The sequence below is a fragment of the Xenopus tropicalis genome, chromosome 3 (genome assembly GCF_000004195.4).
Source record: "Xenopus tropicalis strain Nigerian chromosome 3, UCB_Xtro_10.0, whole genome shotgun sequence".
Lineage (NCBI taxonomy): Eukaryota > Metazoa > Chordata > Amphibia > Anura > Pipidae > Xenopus > Xenopus tropicalis.
This window is the reverse complement of record NC_030679.2, coordinates 16,589,679-16,607,893: the sequence shown is the minus strand read 5'-3', so window position 1 is coordinate 16,607,893 and position 18,215 is coordinate 16,589,679. Positions and strand designations below refer to the sequence as shown.

The 18,215-nt window shown below is 39.6% G+C and overlaps 1 protein-coding gene across 4 annotated transcripts in view; it reads left to right on the top strand.

Annotated features, from left to right (window-relative positions):
* uhrf1bp1l (UHRF1 binding protein 1-like) overlaps positions 1 to 18,215 on the top strand; it is a 131,885-nt gene that overhangs the window by 13,475 nt on the left and 100,195 nt on the right.

Genomic DNA, 18,215 nt, shown 5'->3' with positions numbered 1-18,215 from the left:
CTTCCTTACTTAGCAACTAAGCCAAAAAAAATCCTGACAACCGTGTTTTTTATGGCTTCAGCCGACTGCTGAGCTTGTTCAATGCATACCATAATATAATCTCTCCATCAGATAAACCAAATTCCTGATGAATGTAATCCCTGAATGCTATGCAATAGCTCCAACTGTGCAAATATGACTTTCAAGTTTTATCTACTAATGAACAAGTCAACCATTGCTGAACTCAGGCATTGCTAGGTCCCATAAATAACCTGGACAGGCTGTCCCCTGACGGTTCAGGTTGCTGTGAGATGCACAAAACCTGTGCAACTGGAACCAAGAGTGCATCGGCAACATAGTTCAATTTGCCAGTATGCTTAGCTTTAATTTATATGTTCCATTTTAAATCTCTAAAAACAACTTGCCTCAGCAAACAAAGAATTGAGAGTCAGAGGATAGGTTGTTCCAAAGTATTCTATGGTTGGCCAATTTCTCTCCCCGTACCTCTAGGATAAACTATGCAAAAGAATATTACAACATTCAGAATGAACTGGGCCAACAAAAAAATAATTTAAATAAAAAAGAAACCATCCCATCGGAAGGCAAAGGTCATAAAAAGTACCCATTAAAATGAAACCCCATCAGTTTGTAACAAACAGCTTCTATATCGCTCTTGCCCATTAACCCTTTTACTGCCAGCCGTTTTGGTCAAAGCGGAACTTGTATTGCCAGACAGTTTTTGAACATTTTGCACTGTTTCACTTTAGGGGCCTTTCCTCGGGGGGACTTTTAGTTTACCCAGGAAAACAATATATCGTTATTTTCAGAACAACCTAAGCTTTCAAAATATGGTAGAATTTTTGTGTAATTCCAATTCTGTAACAAGATATAGGCTTCTAAATGTCTAAAAATGGAAAAAAAAATCTAATTTTCCATAATATAAACACACAAACTAGAAACAAAAATTATTTTATGCATGAATATACAACTGATTTGGAAAGTCCCATGTCTCCTGAATGTGCCAATACCAAATATATATAGTTTTATGGAGATTTCTCACTTGTATAGGTCAAAAACTCCCAGCAGTACACTACCAAATTTCCAAAGCACTGCTTCACAAAGCTGCATACTTTAGATTTCAAGGACAAAAGAATATTTATCCCAGAAAATTGTACATTTTTGGAAAGATTGGTATTGGTGGATGGAGCACGCTAAGACTACTTCTTCATAAAAATAATGAATACTTTATTTCATACCTCTATTAAAAACATGTTGCCAAACACCACACCATCAGCTTGACGCGTTTCGTGGCCTACTGCCACTTCCTCAGAAGCTGTAACAGCTTCTGAGGAAGTGGCAGTAGGCCACGAAACGCGTCAAGCTGATGGTGTGGTGTTTGGCAACATGTTTTTAATAGAGGTATGTTGGCAGTTAAGCCATTTTTCTACCACTACGTATCCCATACGTCGTTGGCAGTAAAAAGGTTAAAGCTCCTTTACCACAGTGCCAATAGTGGCAATTGCAATGGCACTGTCAAAAGATGCATAAGAAACTGTTAATAGCTCACAGCCAGTGCTATCATTGCCTGGACCACCCAATGGGAAGGACAAATGGGGATTAGCCTAAAAGATCCAGGTTAATTTTTGGGATCTAATCCCAATGGTGATACCCTGAAATCTGGAAAAGGGGGTTCAGTGAATGGACCCTCTCCCCTACCTAGTGCTGGATTTTTCCAGCAACCAGTTGTTGTTCCTAACCCTAGTGGATTTGGGGTGGCAGAGGGGTGAAGTAGCTTTCTTTGACGGTGGGCTTTGAGAAAGGTGCTGTGCTGCTACCAATGTTGCCTGACACTGCGACAACAGTGAGCGGATATTGTCCACACTGGCCTTAGTCTGTATCCATTGGATAGTCTCCTTACCACTCTTCATCCTCTATCAGGCTTGGACTCCTCTCTGGCTCTTCATGAGGCTGTCCCACTCCCAATGACAGGTGTCCCTCAGGATATATACCCTGGATTTTACTGGGCTTTCTTCACCATTGCTAACCATCTACTCTGCCAACCAATCAGCTAGTCCCAAATAGCGCACCCGTGTTACTATGCACCCCGAGCCTGTTTCTTACGACAGATTTGACAGCCTGTTTTGGCTGTCACTCTCCCATGAAACCCTAAAAGCTTATAGCCCCCAGGTTCCAAAGCATTTAAAAACAAAGTCAACTGAACCAAAGTCAACTGAACAGTACAAAAGAGAAGGCGTGAAACTAGAGACAGTAGGGGTAATTTATAAAATTTGTGCAGTGCAGAATTATTCACACAGTAAACATATTTGTCCTGCCTGTGTTTATATTTATAAAGCAGGACAATAGTACTGCATTTAATGTGCAAGCATAATTGTAAAATTTTTATTCACAGTGCGAATGTCCTTAAAACTTTTTAAATATGGCATATTCCCAAATTGCGAATATTCATGCACACACTTTGTGTCTGACTTACGGCACAATTTTAGTGGCGGAAAACTATTCGCTAAACTGAATTCACAAATTGTGAATCAGTGCTATATTTGTGCATAATAAACACGCACAGAGGTTATGCACTTTTCAATCTCATTTGCAAATTTTGTGAGCAATTTGCATTTCACTGCGATTCTCAAACAAAAAAAAAAATGGAAGGATGGGCACAGCAGTGCAAAATTTAAGCACTTAGGGGAGACATGCACAAGCAAGCATTTGCGGAAAAAATATGTACTGCACAAACTTTATATATGACTCCCAGTGTCTCTAAAGGAGAGTCTTACTTCTAAGGTTGAGAAAAATGTACTGGAGTCAGAGTGGAAAAATAAAGTTGTGACAGGGCTACAGAGGAGGTCACTGACATGAAAAGGAGGCTTCCTTAGGCCTCTGACCTTCACAAAGAGACTGCTGAGAGAGATTAAAAATGTCAGCAAAAGTGTACAGTGTTAGTCCAGGCAAATGCAGCACTTCGCATACAAGTGGTAAATTTGCAGAGGCGATGTACAGAGCTAACCAATGCCAAGGACTTACTGACAAAAAAAGAAAAGAGTCTGCAGGAACATCTGCGAAAAGAGACTGCCGAAAGAGCAACACTGGAGTTCAAGTTGGGTAACATTTCTAAGTCACACAGAATGCTAAAGGAAGTGGCTACTGCAAAAGAAGAGTTTAGAGACTCTATGGTATTTTGTTGTCTAACACTTTTTCTGCACATGATCCAGGTCTGGTTGTGTTACAACAGAATAGTATTGTAAATGTGCCAATGATGCTGTTGAAAGGAGACTTTAAATTGCTGTGGGGGTCACTAAGTAGGAAAAATGTACCACTACAGCAGATATCCCAAGTTGTAGGACGATTCCAAAAGTGCACAAAAGTGCAAGGTCCACTAATCCAGACTGAAAAGAAACTGGGAAGTAAAAAGGTTTTTGTTCCCAGTTCCACTTTGTTAAAGGAGCAAGTGTATGTGGAACTAAAATCAGAAGGTCAAAAGAAAGCTAAAATTGGTGACATTAAAGCCCCTTAGTCTTTAGAGCAAGAAAGCAGTAGGATTGCTTATTGTGCTTATTGTGTTCTTCTTAGTGGGAGATGTAAGCTTAAAGGGAGATGTTACTAAACAGAGAATAATGTCTCTGAAGGACTTTGCTGTCTGGTCCGGGAACCTGTAGTGTTCTGGAAGAAATCGCCAGACCAGGCGATTCATTCCACTAGTCCAGCTCACATATAGGAGCTCACTTTCCACAGGAAGGCTGCCCTGTGGAAAGGTATTTAATTGTATGGAGAATGTGTGTAAGGCTTTCTCAAAGTAGGAAACAGATCAGGAAGGCTACCTGTCTGTATTTGGAACTCCCAGAGGAGCTGAGGGTGCTGCCTGCCACTGCAAGGAGCTGAAGGACAAAGTATCTGAGAAACTGAGGAAAAAAAAGCCAAGAGGCTGAAAAATTTCCCCCAGTGTAGTATTGTGAGTACAGGGATGACCATCACATTTTCCTAAAGCAAATAGCAGCTTTCACCTGGTGGCCATTTTTCCTGTGATACATAATAACACAAATTTAAATCTCCAAACAGCATACACACACACAGACCCTTATTCAGCGTACATTTCATCAATACAGGCTCGCACAGGCAGAACTGTCTGATAAAAGTTCTGCTTTGTGCTTTGAGTTTCTATGGGAACCAGCAATGCCATCTCTTTTACTGGTTGCTAGACTGGAGGGCTTATTTAGTAATCTGAGTTTAGAACAAATGAGCATGCCCACAAGCCAGAAGTCAAAGCAAATTCCTGAGGGAGGGGGCCAAGTGGGAGTAGAAGAAATCTAAGTGATTAAGGGGATGCTGCTGCCTTCTCATTAACCTCTGGAAAACCAGTGTGGCATGTATTGAGATTTCAAAGAGGCTGTTCACTGATTAGATTTTTGTGTGGGGGGTTCACATGTCCTTTGACTTATGGAGATCCAAATTATGGAAAGATATTTTTCCGGAAAACCCCAGGTCTGGAGCATTCTGGATAACAGGTCCCATACCTGTATACAGGTGTTGGACCCCTTATCCGGAAACCCATTATCTGGAAAGTTCCAAATTACGAAAATACAACTCCATTTTAATCAAATAATTCACATTTTTAAAAATGGTTTCATTTTTCTCTGTAATAATAAAACAGTGCCTTGTACTTCCCAACTAAGGTATAATCAATCCTTATTGAAGCCAAAACAGTCAAATTGGGTTTAATTATCGTTTAAATATTTTTTAGCAGACTTAAAGGACATGTGAAGCCTACATTTACCTACAGTTTATATCGGTTGGGCATGCCTCCCCCACCCAAATGGCATCATTTGTACTGCATATATCCCCTCCGTTTGCCAGTACCATCACATTTTCCTAAAGCAATAGCAGCTTTCACCCAGTGGCCATTTTTCCTGTGATACATAATCAGTTACATTTAAATCTGCAAGCAGCATACATTTCATAAAGTATACAGGCTCACACAGGCAGAACTGTCTTTGATAAAAGTTCTGCTTTGTTTGAGCACTGTAATGGTAAAGCTGAGCTAAGGAGAAAAAAACTGAAGCAGACAGCTAGAGGCTGAGTTTCTATGGGAACCAGTAATGCCATCTCTTTACTGGCTGCTAGGCTGGTGGGCGTGTTTAGTAATCTGAGCTTAGAACAACTGAGCATGCCCACAAGCCAACCGCCAAAGCAAATTCCTGAGGGTGGGGGCTGAGTGGGTTACAGGAGGAGAAGCAAATCTAAGTGATTAAGGGCATGTTGCAGCCTTACTATTAACCTCTGGGCAACCAGTGTGGCAGGTATTGAAAGATTTCAAAGAGGCTGTTCACTGATTAGATTTTTGTGTGTTGGGTTTACATATCCTTTAAAGGAGAATGCAAGTCAAAATTTAAAAAGCATACTGCCCAATAGTCCTCCTATTGTTTAGTAAAAACAATACACAGCCACACTTTTGGCTAACCTAATCAAATATTTACTCAGTTACACTTACTTCACATTTTCTAGAACAGGCAGCCATCTCTAAAAAGGTATTCTCCCTTCCTTTCCCTCCTTGCTTCATACTGCACATGTGTTTCATTTCCTCCCCTCCCCCTCCCCTCTGCCAGATCCGCTTCTGATTGGCTGTTGGGCAGGAGACAGGATCAGGAGACAGGATAAAGTTACTCATATGCTCAGAGAATAGGAAGGCTGCCGCTGGCACCTACAGGAAGGACAGAGATATTTCAGTGATGTCACTGTAGTCTTCACACTGCTGTAGGCTGCCAGCACTATATCTCAGAGAAGCAAGCAGGGATCTGGGAATTTAGATATGCAGTAAGTACTTAAAAAGAATGCCTTTAGACTTAATTTTAATTTATATTAACCTTTCATTGTCCTTTAAGGTAGGAGATCCAAATTACAGAAAGACTCCTTATCCGGAAAACCCTAGGTCCCAAGCATTTTGGATAACGGGTCCCATACCTGTGTGTGTGTGTGTGTATATGTATGTATAAGACATTGAGACATTCTGTGCATTAAGCTACCAAGAAATGCCCCCCTTTTTAAGCAAAACAGGGAATGTTTGTTTATATATTGCAATATACTTCAAGCTGGCCAACTACGTCAAAGCCATCCCCAGTATGGCCAGTCCTACACTTGATAGCAGGAAACAATAGTGTATGTATAAGGGAAAAAAATATATATTTTATACACTATTGTTTCCTGCTATCTAAAGCGTGAACTTTGTCAACCAGCAGCTGTGTTGGGAAATTTCTCAGATATAGGTGCCCTTTAGCCCTTCTTTTAAACAAACACATTTTGTTTAATGTTTCCTGCATAGGAACATGTTTTCTCCACACAGCTGACAAGTTGATAAAACAATTATATATTTAAATATTTGCTCTGGACACGCTTACATACCTGTCTGTAAATGTCATTATGCCCTTTTAAAATAACTGTTGTCCTGAGCATTACTGTTTCTTTAAACCAATAACGATAACTATGCCTATGGACAGATAGACCGTCACTAGAAATAATTTAGATAATTTATATGCCACATGTCATTACTCTCCTTTTAGGGAAGGGCAGAGAGGGAGTTTGCCTTCGCCCCCCAGCAAAATAAAATCTGTTTCCTGATGTTTGCATGCTGAGAAGCATATCAGTCCGTTCGTACTAAGATAGGTGTCTGTTAATAAATTAATGTGTTTCACATGTATATGTGGAGATAACACAGATTTATAATCTGAGATATCTCTAAAACAATTTATGAGTTGGGGGTTGGAATGTGGGAACAAATTGACTTTGTAAGAAGGTTGTGTAGTAACTTGTAGCACCTAGTAAATGTTATATAGGGAAATTAAAATTCAGACCTATAGTTTGGTTCCACGCTTGTGACATTACTTGGATGGGTTGAACTTGATGGAACCTGGTCTTTTTTCAACCCTATGTAACTATGTAACTATTACTGTGCAGTTTGCCACGACTATATAAGGTTGCCACCTGGCTGGTGTTTCACTGGCCTGGCCAGTAAAATACTAGTCAAGGCCAGAGGCCATATTACAAATTTACTGGCAAAGCACTTGCTAGTAAATTTGTAATCCTCTGTCATTCCCCAGCCCCTGGTCAGCCCATCCCCTTGCCTGCTTGCCCAGTCCTTTCCTACTCTGCACCTTAACTCCCCTTATGTCATCAGCCAGACTCCTTTTCCTGCTTGCTGGTATTACCCCAGATAAAACATAGCAACCCTACATGTGTAGCCCACTTCAAAAACCTTTAGTATATCACCCCCAAAAACAATGCCATAATTTCAGATATTGATCACTGCTGAAGAATGCCATTAATGTGAAATAACGGCAAGAAATTCTGTAGTGCATAGGCAGTGACCATGGATAAATATAATATTTTTAATGGATAAAAATAATATTCAATAATTAGTGAATTCATATGGTTTTAAAATAAAAACTTATGAGAACTATATGAATTGATTAACCATGTTCAGAATAATAGCAGTGTGTTTAAAAAAAGTGAATAAAACTCAAAATCCTTTATTTCCATAAATGCACATTCTATTCCAAATCAGTATAAACTGAAAAATGTTTCAAGATTTTGCTTTCCTTTGAACTAAATTTCATTAAACTAATTTAGTTATATAACCACTGTTTCTGAGAACTGCTGCACATCTACCCAGAATGATTGGACTAAATTCCACAATTCTTCTGCATTTCTTGGTTTTGCCTCAGAAACAACATTTTCTATGTCACCCCTCAAGTTTTCTATTTGATCTTGTCGAAACACCCATTTCAATTTCCTATTGAACTTGTACTAGCCCAGTTGGTTAGATTGGAAAAGTGGGCAGGTCTAGAGATTGAGGATTGGCAAGTAAGGAATTATGTGACTCAGAGGGTCCCACAATGCATTTTTTCTCAAATGAGCCAATCTGATGCTGAGAGTCTAAGTCTCATGCTCTTTTTTTCACTATTCTACAACTGCCCTTGTATATACGACCAAGAGTAAATACAGACCTTTACTACACTGATTACATGAAACAACTGTGCATTTGCAATAAGCTAATGTGCCTGAAATCCAATCTCGCTCATGCAGAAAAACCTATTATTTTTATGGAAAGCAGAGATTTTGGATGAATCTATCATAACTACGCTGCAGAGAAAAAACAACAGGGCAGAATTCTCCTGGACAGACTATGAGCCAATGAGGTTTTCACATATTAAACTACTTACTGAATTCAGCACTGCTTCCCTGGATCAAATCATTCTACTTATTACCTAAAATTCACAAGAACAGCTCTAAACCCCCAGGCTGACCCATTGTGTCAGGGAATGGCAATCTAACAGAGAATGCCAGCAAATATGTAGATCAACATTTAAGGAAATATGTCACGTCAGTACCCTCCTATGTCAAAGATACAACGGAAGTCTTGGCTAAATTAGAAGGAATCCATGTAGTCAAAGACACATGGTTGGTGACGCTTGATGTAGAAGCACTATATACAGTGGCTTGCAAAAGTATTCGGCCCCCTTGAACTTTTCCACATTTTGTCACATTACAGCCACAAACATGAATCAATTTTATTGGAATTCCACGTGACCAATACAAAGTGGTGTACACGTGAGAAGTGGAACGAAAATCATACATCATCCCAAACATTTTTTACAAATAAATAACTGTGTGGGGTGTGCGTGCAGTCAGTTGCCCATAGACATTGCCTGATGAGTGCTAATGACTAAATAGAGTGCACCTGCGTGTAATTTAATGTCAGTACAAATACAGCTGCTCTGTGACGGCCTCAGAGGTTGTCTAAGAGAATATTGGGAGCAACAACACCATGAATCCAAAGAACACACCAGACAGGTCAGGGATAAAGTTATTGAGAAATTTAAAGCAGGCTTAGGCTACAAAAAGATTTCCAAAGCCTTGAACATCCCACGGAGCACTGTTCAAGCGATCATTCAGAAATGGAAGGAGTATGGCACAACTGTAAACCTACCAAGACAAGACTGTCCACCTAAACTCACAGGCCGAACAAGGAGAGCGCTGATCAGAAATGCAGCCAAGAGGCCCATGGTGACTCTGGACGAGCTGCAGAGATCTACAGCTCAGGTGGGGGAATCTGTCCATAGGACAACTATTAGTCGTGCACTGCACAAAGTTGGCCTTTATGGAAGAATGGCAAGAAGAAAGCCATTGTTAACAGAAAACCATAAGAAGTCCCATTTGCAGTTTGCCACAAGCCATGTGGGGGACACAGCAAACATGTGGAAGAAGGTGCTCTGGTCAGATGAGACCAAAATGGAACCTTTTAATGCAAAACGCTATGTGTGGCGGAAAACTAACACTGCACATCACTCTGAACACACCATCCCCACTGTCAAATATGGTGGTGGCAGCATCATGCTCTGGGGGTGCTTCTCTTCAGCAGGGACAGGGAAGCTGGTCAGAGTTGATGGGAAGATGGATGGAGCCAAATACAGGGCAATCTTGGAAGAAAACCTCTTGAAGTCTGCAAAAGACTTGAGACTGGGGCGGATGTTCACATTCCAGCAGGACAACGACCCTAAACATAAAGCCAGGGCAACAGAGCGCTGTGATTGCCAAACCTCTTCACTTAATTTTTCAGGATTCGTTGACGTCTGGCATGGTGCCGAGAGACTGGCGGATTGCTAATGTGGTGCCGTTATTTAAAAAGGGATCCCGTTCTCAGCCTGAAAACTATAGGCCTGTTAGTCTGACATCAGTAGTAGGAAAACTTTTGGAAGGGGTAATAAGGGATAGGGTACTTGAATACATTGCAGTTCACAATACTATTAGTTTGTGCCAGCATGGTTTTATGCGTAACAGATCTTGCCAGACTAATTTAGTCGCCTTTTATGAGGAGGTGAGCAGGAACCTTGATGCTGGAATGGCAGTTGATGTCATCTACTTAGATTTTGCTAAAGCGTTTGATACAGTACCTCACAGAAGGTTAATGATCAAATTGAGGAATATTGGCCTAGAACATAATATTTGTAATTGGATAGAGAACTGGCTGAAGGATAGAGTACAAAGAGTGGTTGTAAATGGAACATTTTCTAATTGGACCAGTGTGGTTAGTGGAGTACCGCAGGGGTCAGTCCTTGGTCCTTTGCTTTTTAACTTGTTTATTAATGACCTGGAGGTCACAAAATTGTGCAAAACTATAAGTTCCATGCAGGATGCTGCCGCTTTGCAGAGCGATTTGACAAAATTAGATAACTGGGCAGCAAACTGGAAAATGAGGTTCAATGTTGATAAGTGCAAAGTTATGCACTTTGGTAGAAATAATATAAACGCTAACTATCTACTGAATGGTAGTGTGTTGGGGGTATCCTTAATGGAGAAGGATCTAGGGGTTTTTGTTGATAACAAGTTGTCTAATTCCAGGCAGTGTCATTCTGTGGCTACTACAGCAAATAGTGCTGTCTTGTATAAAAAAGGGCATTGACTCAAGGGATGAGAACATAATTTTGCCCCTTTATAGGTCCCTGGTAAGGCCTCACCTTGAGTATGCAGTGCAGTTTTGGGCAGTTTTGGGCTCCAGTCCTTAAGAAGGATATTAATGAGCTGGAGAGAGTGCAGAGACGTGCAACTAAACTGGTTAAGGGGATGGAAGATTTAAACTATGAGGTGAGACTGTCGAGGTTGAGGTTGTTTTCTCTGGAAAAGAGGCGCTTGCGAGGGGACATGATTACTCTGTACAAGTACATTAGAGGGGATTATAGGCAGTTGGGGGATGTACTTTTTTTCCCATAAAAACAATCAACGCACCAGAGGTCACCCCTTTAGATTAGAGGAACGGAGCTTCCATTTGAAGCAGCGTAGGTGGTTTTTCACGGTGAGGGCAGTGAGGTTGTGGAATGCCCTTCCTAGTGATGTGGTAATGGCAGATTCTGTTAATGCCTTTAAGAGGGGCCTGGATGAGTTCTTGATCAATCAGAATATCCAAGGCTATTGTGATACTAATATCTACAGTTAGTACTAGTGGTTGTATTTATAGTTTATGTATGCGAGTGTATAGATTGGTAGGTGTGGGTTGTGGGTGCTGGGTTTACTTGGATGGGTTGAACTTGATGGACACTGGCCTTTTTTCAACCCTATGTAACTATGTAACTAACTATGTAACAATGGAATGGTTTAAAACAAAACATATCCATGTGTTAGAATGGCCCAGTCAAAGTCCGGATCTAAATCCAATCGAGAATCTGTGGCAAGATCTGAAAACTGCTGTTCACAAATGCTGTCCATCTAATCTGACTGAGCTGGAGCTGTTTAGCAAAGAAGAATGGGCAAGGATTTCAGTCTCTAGATGTGCAAAGCTGGTAGAGACATACCCTAAAAGACTGGCAGCTGTAATTGCAGCAAAAGGTGGTTCCACAAAGTATTGACTCAGGGGGCTGAATAATTATACACACCCCACTTTGCAGTTATTTATTTGTAAAAAATGTTTGGAATCATGTATGATTTTCGTTCCACTTCTCACATGTACACCACTTTGTATTGGTCTTTCACGTGGAATTCCAATAAAATTGATTCATGTTTGTGGCTGTAATGTGACAAAATGTGGAAAAGTTCAAGGGGGCCGAATACTTTTGCAAGCCACTGTACATCAATTAGACACGAAGATGGCATAGGAGCAGTACAATATTTTTTGGAAATAGACCACACTATAGATCAAGATTTGGGACATTTTCTGCTAAAGTTATTAAGCTTTATTTTACATCACAACTACTTTGTCTTTAATAACATCTTTTATTAGGACCATGTTTTCTGTGATGATTTAAGCTTCTATGTGAATTATATTCCCTTGTGGATCCGCTATATCGATGATATTCTCTTTCTGTGGGAAGGTCCATTAAACTTGTTGGAAGATTTTTGTGACAGTCTAAATAAGAACAATCTAAATATTAAACTTTAAAAACGGTATCACAAAGGGCAGTCCCCTTTTTAGATCTGATGGTAGATATAGACGAGCATTCTAACTTAATTACAGATTTGTATTGAAAAGAAACCGCTACAAACACAGTATTGCATTACAAAAGCTTTCACAAGAACACAGTTAAAAGATCATTACCTATTGGTGAATTTCTACGGATAAGACGCAATTGCACAACATTTGAGAATTTCAAGGTACGAGCTAAACAACTTCAGGATAGATTAAAACCTAGAGGTTATCCTAATAAAATACTGAAACAAGCGTATTATAGAGCATTCAGAACAAATCGAGATCACCTGTTGCGTAGAAATCACAATAAATCTATGGAGGACCAACAGATAAGATTTATCACTACTTTTGGCCCTCATTCTCAAGAGATTCAAAGAACCATTCAAGAGTTCTGGCCTATAGTTTGACAGGATCCAGATTTGCAACAGATATTACCAGATAAAGTGTCATTCTGCTATAAAAGATGCCAAAATCTAAAAGATCAACTAACGAGGAGTCACTATACAAACAAAAAGAGACAACCCCCAGTAAAAAGAACCTTTAAATGTGGAAATTGTGTTTCATGTAATATGGTTAAAATCCAAACGAAATTCAGAGATTGTTTGGTAATTTATACTACATCAATGATTACATAAACTGCAAAACGACAAACGTAATTTATTATTTGGAATGTCCCTGCAATAAAAAATATGTAGGTATGATGACTCAACCCCTTAACAAACTGATACAAAAGCATACTAGTCGTATAAATAATAGATTTAAGTACAACAACATTTTAAGTACTGTATCGAATCATTTTCTTAATTATCACAATGCCTGCTCTGACCAACTGAAATTTTGGAGTATTGAGCATGCATCTTTGGGAATAAGAGGAGGCAACATCACAGAATATTTACTTAAGAGAGAAAGCTGATGGATCTTTCTGGTTAACTCTCTCTTACCGTCAGGTCTTAATGAAAATATTGATTTCAGTACATTTTTAAGATAAAATTGGGGACATACACTAAGAAAAATATATTTTATATACATTGAGCTTAGTAAGTACACATTTTGTTGATATTGATATAATTCACACTTATATTGAGCCTGAGTTATAGGGCACTCTCACCAAATCAATTTCCTATAAATAATTATATTTCCATCACAACATTTTCCCTCACATTTTTTTTTCTCATAGTATATGAGAAATGCACAATTTTATGTATTTTATGCAGTCTGCATGACTGTTCATTTTGGTCTCAAGATTTTATGGCGCACTTATTAATGAATTCATTAATGATTTTCACTTTATTGTTTTCTATGGCCACATTTTTGCATTGTGATTCTTAATTCTTTTAACAATTCATGTACACTCAATCTCGGATTAAAGTAATGTAATCAGTATTATCGAATTTAGACCTACGGTAGTTTAATCTTTTTCTCTGTTTTAAAGAATGAGTCAAAATTCTGAACATGGTTATTACATACTCTTTAATTTATATTAAGGACAATAATCGATGGATTATAAAATAACAAACTACATTTTTTATGTCAAATGGGCAGATTTAGGCTGATGCCACACGTGGCTTTTTCCGCTGCATTTTTTCTCGGCCTAAAAACGCCGCACAAGCCACACATGGCGTTTTTCAGCCTAGTACTGGTGACGTAAGCAAATCCCGTTTCCATGGTGCTAATAGTGCGAAATGGCAAAAAACGCTGCGTATTTCCGCTAGGTCTGCCAGCTGCCTTTGCGTATACATAGGAATAGCTTGCTTTGCAAATACTGGCGTATTTCGGTCTACGCATGAAAAATCCGTGCTAAGGCGTTTTCTAGCGTATTTCCGCATTGTGTGGTTTGCTTTGAGTCTTTTCAAGCTATTTCTATGGATGATGATATCAGCGTTTTTCAGCCGCCGAGAGAATTAGAAAATACGCAGCGGAAAAACACCACGTGTGGCATCAGCCTTAGTAATGACAAGTTGATAGGCTAAAGAGGGTTTAAAAAGAACCCTTACGAAAGCGGAAAAGATTTGCCTTGATAAAGCTTTTCAGCGAAACGCGCGTCGACGTTTCACACCCTGTACCTAGAATTCCTTGTGCCGAGGTAATGATTATTTGGTAGTAGGCACAAGGATCTCTCTGACTGAATATGATTTTTGCATTTTAAATCAATTTATGTTGAAATACGCGAACAAACAACAAATAAAACTACTTGTTGAGTTCAGGATAATAAGCCGCATGATTGTTACACAGAAATAAAGACCTGGAAATTGTTTATTAGTAGGTATTATATTTTGCACAGTAATCAAATGTGAACGAATACAAATTACACTCAATCACCACTTACCTGAAGATGCTAAAAAACTAAATTAAACATACTTACTTACATAGATGATAGTCACAATCCTCTTCCCCTTGCGAGGTTGCACAATTGGTGCCACACTTTGATAAGCTATACAAGCTACATTGTGTATAACTAGCTGGCTTACTTCAACAATCGCTACATACCGGTACGTTATTTTTATGAGACACAAATTGAAGAGATAATATCATTTACAGCAAAGAAACATTCCATGTGATTCTCGAGTCAGTCAGTTTATTTCATTATATAGGTTTTAGGGTGTAGTGTTCGATTTTTTTAACATTTCTTTTTTCATTTCTTTTCTGTCAGTTTTTAGCAATATATTTTTAAACTCAGAAGAAATAAAGGTTATATTTTATGAATTTGCAGGTGTGCCAAGATTCCATGTGTCTTTAACTCTTTAATCTATATTTCAATTTACACATTGTGCACCCTGCAGAAAGTGTTGTGCTAGGTTCTTTCCATTGATATATATGAATGAATAACTTGGCACAAGCTGCTTCTGTCTCTGGCAGCAGAGCATTTAATTGACTGTAGTGCAGGGAACCTCTGCCAATGGAAATGTTTAAAGAGCATGTAAACCCTTTGTGTATAATAAAACAAAATGTAAATCTAAGCAACTTTCCAATATACTTTAATTACACATTTTCAGTGGTTTTTAGAGTTATGTGTAAATGTTAATTGCTTGAAGGCAAGTATCTATCCCTTTCTATTCTCTGCACTGCTGGTTCTGACTCTTGAAACTAATGAATAGAAAAAGTTAGCTGATGCAAAGAATTGTGGAACTAGGAGTCTTGGTTGGAGTAGACCTGGTTCTGCAAAATTGCTGTAATATTCAAAACCAGCAGTGCATATACAGGAGGAAACCAAGGCGGACACAGGGAGACCATACATACAGATGCCTGGGTCGGAATCAAAGCCATGAAGTGTTGTGCAGTTTGCTTATCTGTAAATAGACACTTCCCTTTACCTAGAAAAATCTGAGGAGATGGTATAAAGTTAATTCACAGAGCTCTGTGGATGGACTGTTCCTTACCCTGACCCTGAGTTAATGTTATTTGCCTTGGATTCCAGATTGGGATACAATGGCTTACCTAGAACATAGAAATATATGCGGGTATAGTTAGAACATGAGGAGAAAAAAAAACAAAAGGAGCTACCACGTAAAGGGCAAGATTATCTTTTAATCTCCATTTTATAGGATGTAGACAGTGATCTCCGGTTGATATAGTCTAAAATACCCTAGCAACCAGGCAGTGGGTTGAAGACTGGGGAAGGAGAATAGGAGACGGCTTGAATAGAAAGATGAGAAATAAGATGCACTTATCTGCCTTTCTATCTATCTGTTATCCAGAATGCTTGGGACTAAGGTTTTCTGTATAAGGGCTTCTGTAATTTGGATCTCCATGCCTAAAGTCAACTAAAAATCATTTAAACATTAAATGAATTCATATGTATGTCTGCTGTAAATATGTCTGATGCCCCAGCCTTATCTAAAGGCCAAAGAACTGGAAGTTGGGTGCAGGCAGGATTGTTACTGGAGCATCCTCTAAAATCCAAAGGAGCTTGTCAGTTTTATTAGGACACTAAGGCTGAGGTACCTTGGGGTTATGTTGGTTACACTGGGCTGAAGGGGGAACCATTCAATACTGATGGATTATGTCCCCTTTAATTACTAATGAAAATTGATTTTATTTTTATAATCCTGAATACCTCTTAAGTCAGCCATTTTGCTGTTATCTCACATAGGGGACACTGGACAGTTTTTGGTAGATGATATTGCACTGTTATTAGGTATGAGAAGTGCAAATATAAGGGGGCATTTGCCTGCCCTAAGGCAGGCAGTAAGGACAGGGCTAGCTGCGGCCTCTGGCGCTTTACTCTGCTTGTTGTGTCGGATTTGAAAGTGAGGAGCAGAGCACATCTTTACCCTGGGCCGCGAGTGCAGAGCACGTTTTACCCTGGGGCGTGACTGCACACTCAAGAAGCACTTGCTACATCTCTTCAAGCACTAGATTTAAAAGGCAGGGAGAGAGGGGCTGTAAAGTGGGATTACGGCAGCTGAAATGGAAGTCATGGAAGGCAGGAATTGATTGCAAGTTGAGGGGGGGGGGGGCAGAACAGGGACCATGGCTCAAGAGGGATTTACTGCAATGCTCTGTGGCTGCGTGGTTTGTTCCCCTCAAGTTATGCCACTATATTTCTTAAGGGCTCCCGGGGTAGGTATCCTCTTAAACCATGCCATGAATTCTGAGTGTCTAATGCCAATTCTGGCAGTAAGCTGCAAGAACAGCGACCTGCAAATCTGTACAGCCTAGCAAATAATTCTCTGGTAGTGAAAGGGTCCATTCCCTTATTTATTAATTTCGTGAAAGGAAATCTGCCCCCTCATCTCTGTTCCCCCCTCCTCTTTTCCGATTGGATATTGTGTTGGACGGCTTTTTAATTGCTCCCAGTAATTACAGTTGCAGGAAAGATACACATGGGAAGATGCACTTAAACTGCACTGTATTATGTTTCAAAATAATGAATGCTACCCCTAAACTTGCCCAAATGTTTGTATGTATATATCTTTATTTTATTTACTTTTATACGCAGCATGTGCATCAAAGGAGGAGGAAAGTCCCAGTAATCCCTGTCAGAGCATAAAATAGTAGTGATGGGCACCAGCCTTAGCCCAGGACAATATAGCTGATGACCATAAAAACACATGTAGTAGATCAATGTCACATTGCTTAGAGTGATCATTATGGCAGGGACACACAAATTGAAGTCAGTTGCAAGACCCAGCACCCTAAGTCCAAACATTGCTTTAAACTATTGTCTATTTCATTTGGTTGCTGTGGTCCATCTTTCCCTAGTAACCAGGCAGTGGTTTGTATCCAAATGTACGATGAATAGGAGAGTTCATAACTATACGGAAAAGTAATCGCAAATAAAAATAGATTAATAAAAATTACAGGATTAAAGGAGATGGAAAGGTAAAAACTAAATAAGCTTTATCAGAAAGGTCTATGTAAATACAGCCATAAGCACTCGCAGAAACTCTGCACTGAGTTTTATCAAAAGAAACAGGATTTGTTGTCTTTGTTTTCCTGTGCCAGAGACACGCATTTCTCCTCTCTCTCCTCTCCTGCTCCGCCTTCCCTCAAAAATGCTAAGAACTCCCTTCGTCCCTTAAGAATGTGTGAACTGAGCCAATCAGCAGGAAACTTCCTCATAGACTTACAAAATATACACCGGTCTTGGTGCTGAAGCGAGGCATTATGGGAACTTTCTTTACAGAGCTCAGTGTTTTTTTTTCCTATGAGGCTTCTGATCATCTAAATGGGAGAAATATGGGGAGATTTAAGGGCACTATTGAGAGAACTGAAGGTATGCCTGCATCTTGAGATTAATTCTTTATTAGCCTTTCCTTTTGCTTTAATCTGCTTTCACAACCAGATGGCAGTTGCAATGGTAGACTGCAGGGAGGAAGGAAAAGAAAACATGAAGTGCAATGTCACTTGGAAAATCCCTATTTCCCCCACTAATGTGAATGTGCCAGCTCTTGTTCTTAAGAACAGGGACCTCACTCGCACACCCTTGGTGCACAATGCTGCAAGGATCTGCACCCTCCCAAGCAGCAATAAACAGAAAATAGCACTGACACACTCAGAGCAGATATTAGTAGGACAAGCCCTTTCAAATTTTATTGCGCAAGTGCAACATTTTGGGACAAAGTGGTTTTTACCCCAGAACGTTGCAAAAAATTTGCAAGGGCTTTCCCTGCTAGTACCCACTCTGAGTGCCAGTGCTTTTTTCTATTTATTCCAGCTCCTGTTTTTCTGAAGTCATGCAGTTTCTTCTTCGTAGCAGAGATTTAGGGCAGGGGTACATGGGGAGATTAGTCACACCGTGACAAATCTACATTGTTGCGCGGGCAACTAATCT